The sequence below is a fragment of the Quercus robur genome, chromosome 4 (genome assembly GCF_932294415.1).
Source record: "Quercus robur chromosome 4, dhQueRobu3.1, whole genome shotgun sequence".
In the NCBI taxonomy this organism is placed as follows: domain Eukaryota; kingdom Viridiplantae; phylum Streptophyta; class Magnoliopsida; order Fagales; family Fagaceae; genus Quercus; species Quercus robur.
In genome coordinates, this window is record NC_065537.1 from 34,601,682 (window position 1) to 34,607,681 (window position 6,000).

The following is a 6,000-nucleotide window of genomic DNA, read 5'->3' on the forward strand; positions in this document are numbered from 1 at the left end:
ATCAAATTTGCAAAACTATGTAACAAACTAGTAATTCGAATCTTTGAAATTTGAGTTCAATGTAAAACTCGAGTTGCAAGGTGTTGGCAGTCTTATGTGGAAAAAAAAATGCACGTGGAACTCAAGTCTCTGAAACTCAAATTCCTTCATTAAGAATTACTGTCCAACTGAGTTTCTTCATTTTCCTAGGTTTCTTCTTCTTCTTCTTCTTCTTCTTCTTCATTCTGTTCTTCTTCTATTGGGCTTCTTCTTCATTTTGGGACCCATTTCTTCGAGGCCCTTGTTGTTTGATTTTCAATCGATAAGGGCAACGACTAGCCAAGTCCAGACCAAATCAATCCACAACTTCATCGTTAAGGTTGGGTTTTTTTTTTTTTTGAGATGCTTTTCTTTTTTTTTTTTTCTTTTTTCTTTTTTGGTTTTCGAAAAAAATTTCACGTGGGTTTGTGATGTTTTGGGTTTCTTCTTCTTTGTTCTATTGGGTTTCTTCGACTGGGTATCTCTTCTTTGTTCTGCTGGGTTTCTTCTCCTTCATCGTTCTTTCTCTCCTCTCTATGGAACTCGAGTCTTACAAACTCGATTTCCATGTGGCTTTTTTGTTCCACATCGGAATTGAATTCAAGTCTTAAGGACTCGATTTTCGTCACTAATCTCAACCCTCTAATGCTCGAGACGCTAGTTTGTTAATATCTTTCCAAAACATGCCAACTAAAAATATAGTTGCTAAAAATAATGCTACTCTGCAAATTACCTCGCCAAGTGAGAGCTATCAAATCAAATTAAAAGGACGCCCAGTACTATACTATTCTTTTTTACCCAACATTATTTTTTATCATTTATTATTTGTTGCCCGACCCGCTACCTATTAAAATTAAAAACACTAACAAAATAGATATTATTATTAAGAGCATGTTTAGTATCAATTTAAACTTTTAATTTTTAGTTTTTAGTTTTAATGTACAGCTTTTTAAAACTTTTCTTTTTCCCGCCTTTTTTTAATTTTTTCAAGATACAAGTATACTTTAGCATACATTCAACAAAAAAAATTCAGTAAAAAGCTAGATAAGCTATTCCCAAACGAGCACAAGGCATTCACATCAATCTTCTCAAATTTTTGGCTAAATTAATCCAAAAATCTCTACTTTTTCTAGTTTAACTATTTAATTTTTTTTCATGCATATACATCAATCTCAATACTATATCATTGTAGCAATTAAATATAATTTATTCTCAATTCTCATTCACATTTTAAATCCCAAATTAAAAACTATACAACCACTGAGCACAACCACAAATACAACCCATAACACACAACCAGCAAAAACCCAAATTACAAAAACCACTCAAATCAAAATAAAAATACAAGATTCCAAATCTAACCACCTAGAACCACTAGATTACACCCCCACCAAAACCACCAAATCGCACCACAACACCGCCACCAGAACACATCACAACGCCACACCACACCAGACCAAATCGCAACGCCATTGAAAATGACAAATCCACACAACACCGCCAAAAACAACGGATCTGACCGCCACTACATCACACAATCTACCTCTGCCAAGAGGAGAGAAGGTCAAATGAAGAGAGAGGTGAGATGGAGATGAGAGAGAGTTAGATGAAAAGAGAGAGGAAGGGAGAAGAAAGGCAGACTGAAAAATTGAATAAAATAGTCTTTCTTTTAAATGTAGCGAGAAGAGTGACTCACTACATGTAGCAAGGATACTCTACATTGCTAAAAACTTATATTAATCTACCAAGACAGATGCACATTTTTTTGGTTGGGTTTAGTCAAATTTTTGTTGAAATGTTGTTGAGGACAAATTTTTCACACCACATAGCTTCATTTCATTGGTGACCCACACCATATCAACACTATCATGGATTTTGCGAAAGTCTCCTTTAAAGCTCAAAGGAGTCCAAATTCACAAAATGACGCTGAAGCCCATGGTCCAAATTTGCTCATGGCGATATAATCTCATCAAAGCCCATAGTTCGAGCTCATGGCACAACATCTCATTTTCGGCCCATAATCCAAGCTCATGAGTCTCATCGGCGGAATTTTGGGAGTTGTGGTTTAAAGGGCCAAGAAGTATGTTCAGTAAAGCTCCAGTGGTTCAAAGTTGATAAAGGAAAGCATGTTGCTTGGCATGTCTTCCCCGATTCCCTGAACTCTAATAGGTCAATGTGCAATAGGTAACATTTGGGTAAGCCTCTCATATCACATAAAATTTAAAATGATAAAATTCTTCATGATCTTTACATAAAAATTAATGTTCATCATATAATATAAGTTTAAAAATGTAATTATAGTATTTCATATAAATTATATTATTATTTTCATTTAAATCAATTCCAAACACATGGCTAAATATATATTAATATCTCATATCTAGCATTAAATGCTCTCTCCAAGATTTGGTTAAAATACAAAGAGACAATAATTACGTCTCTAAAACTTTATCAAATATCAACCAACTAGTCTATTACTTACCAAATTTTTTTTTATCTAAAATTACTTAACAAAATTATAGATGGACTAAACATATAATTTTTCAAAACATGAAACTTAGCCAAAAATACCAATAACAACTCCAACAGAAGTTGCAACAGCTCCTGCAGAAATTGCAACAGCTCCCGCAGCAACTACAATAGCTCCAGCAGGTTGACACATGTCCTAAAATGACATCACTTGCCCATTAATACCCAATCCCAACAGCTTGCTGTCATACCCAAAGAAGTAAGGATCCCATAAAAGAAATCCTACCATTTTAAGCTAAGATCCTTAGTCTCCAGCTGTAGTACTAGAAATAAAAGGATCCCATAAAAATTATCTTACCATTTTTAGCCAAACCATAAATTTAATGACAAATATTTTCCTCTAGCAAAAGATGTCATTCAGATAACATCATCCAGCTATAACATCTGTGACTGACAGCTGTAACAGCAACATTAAAGTCTCAAACTTTTTTCTTTTAGCTAAAAAACAAAAACCCATAATGAAACCACTTACTTTGTCAAAGACTTTTCCTTATTTGCTAAATTTCCCTTCAACTAATTTTGATCTAGTTACTTACTTGGCTTTATATAAAGAGGACCAAGCTACACACTAATAAAAACTACTATCCATCCCTCTTTCACCCCCTTATTCTGAAACTTTATTCACTTTGCTGCCATATCTCTAAACATCTCCATATTTTTCATCTCTCTTACAAAATCCCTCTTCTTAGATAATACCTATTACACACACTACTACCTATCTCCCCCACACTTCAATATTCTGAAATTTCATCATTTTGCTGAACAAAAACACATCTCCATCTCTTTCTCTATTTCTCTTACAGTACCTCTCTCCTTAAAAAGTAACATAACCCATGACATAACACAAAAAACCACTCCAGCAGCAACTATAAGCTTATGTATTTACTATATTTAACCTTTATATTATCTATCTCATACTCCCATATATTTTACAAACATATTCCTCACAAACTATCCAGACACACTTCTTACATATATTTCTGACCTATCTTACAAACACCATATCTCACAAAACATATATATTTCTTACCATCTCCATACATCTTAAAAGATACAAAACACTCTTCTAAGAACACATTACAAAAGCCCTTTCTCATGGAAGGCATATGAACATCAATACTAAGACCTTTATCTTAAAAGGCACAAAGACTTCATATTAAAGTCATTCTCATTGAAGACATACATTTCTAATACTTAAAGCTATTCTTATGAAAGGCATAAATTTATGAAATTAAAAGCTCTTCTTATGAAAGACAATATCACTCATATTTGATTAAAAACTAAAAAGGCATTACATGGGAAAAATCATTTAAGTGCATGATTAAGGGGACAAACTTAACCAACCGATGCACACGGCTAGACATGTTCTCTCTCTCTCCAGTTGCACCCATTTTTCCCTTTCAATCATAAAGTCACTATGAAATGACTCACTTCATCATGTTGCTGAAATATTATGTCCACTGCTATTATATGGCTGAAACTACAAATTGTGAAGATAAGTCATTATTTTTATCTCCAAAATTATACTATTGAGTATATTTTAATTTATTATCATTGTACTGTTGTACTTATATTATTCTGCTGCTGGAATGTTATTAGCTCCTTAACGCTATACGGCTAGAGCCACAACCTATGAAGCTCACTAACGTTATACGGCTGGATCCACAAATCATATAAAGAATAAAGTGATGTTGTACAGTTGAAGTCAGAAACATACAAGATAAGTCAAAATCTTTCTATATTCAAGATTACATTATTAATTATACATTAACTCATTACTATTGCATCACTGGATGCAAGTTACTTTAATATCATATCAATATTTAATAAACATTATCTCACTAATACTTCATTAATGAAAATACATATTAATAAATCGATCTACTACCGTTGCACATATATTATTTGGACATAAACCTCCACTGGACACATATTTTTTGGAAATGAACTACCATTGGACATATATTATTTGGGCATGGACTATTTCTGGACATACCTTATTATGTTGAATATGAACCATGAACCGTAGCTGAATATAGACTATTGGACTCATCCCATTATTAGACATTTGATACCTAATTAATTATTTTCTAATATTGAACATCACTTAATATACATAATAATAACATATCAACTCACCATTTAATCAAAACTATCATGCTAAATATATTATTTATTTATTTCAATTATTATCATGATTCTAAAATTTTGGGCTTTATCTATTTACATCGGAAGCCATTGGTCTATGCGGCCCAATGTCGAGTTCCGGGTTGAACTCCCCAAAACAAATCCGAGCTTAGCAAAGTCACACCTTTAGTGAAAGACACGTGGCTACGTGCAAAAAACTACCCCTGACAAACATTGAATTGGTGAGACTGATGAGAATGCTCTAAGCCGCCAGTTTCCAATCCCATTCTTCACTAAAACACCGTTTTGGTTCCTATATTTTAGGGTCACATTCAATTTGGTTCTTACATTTTTTTTAATAGTTGTCAATTTGATCCCTGTTGCTTTCAAGTTGTAGTCAATTTAATCTTTATTATTAAGTAACTAGCGGAAAATGCCTACATGACAAATAGTTTACATTGTTGACGCACACATGGCTAACATAATAACATAAAATCAAATAATTAAATATTTAAAAACCCACATAAGCATTTTAATTTTTTTTTTAATTCATGTAAAAAAAAATCATGAATTGAAAGGAAAAAAAAAAAGATGATTTTTTATAAAAATTCTCAATTTTATTTCTTTTATTTGCTTTTGCATTCTTAAAACATTTTCTTAGCTACCAAACACAATTCCCAGCAACACACCAATCTAACAAAACAATAATCACACAATTATTAAGACTCAATTTTATTTTCTATTCTTCTCTTTTTATCTATTTTCCTAGCAACCAAACACTAATCACACAACTATCAAAACCACCACAAATTTGATGATTTACAGCCGCCATCAACATCCAAGCCACTAAAGGTTGAACCACCTAACCACCAGAAATCGGTTTTGTCATTTCTATTCCAACAACACATTCAAAACCACGAGGCATATATCTGTATCACTACCGTCGATATCAAATCCCAATCACCCATCGCAGAGTGAGTGGAGGTAGATCTGTTCCAGTAAGTTATCTAAATGAACGAGACCCACTTCTCCTTCTCACATTGCCCATGGCTACTTCCTCCACGTTTGCGGTTCCCCTTGGGCATTTGTTGTCGAAGCCTTGCCCTAAGCCACCAATGTCTCCTCTTACTCCACCACACTCGGCCATGGTTATTGAAAATAGAGATTTGGATTTCAATGTGTGTGTGTGTGTGTGCTATCGAAGCCTCACCCCAATCCACCAATGTCTCCTCTTACTCCACCATGCTCAACCATGGTTATTGGAAATAGAGATTTGGATTTCAATGTGTGTGTGCGCGCGCGCGAGTGTGTGTGCGAGAGAGAGAG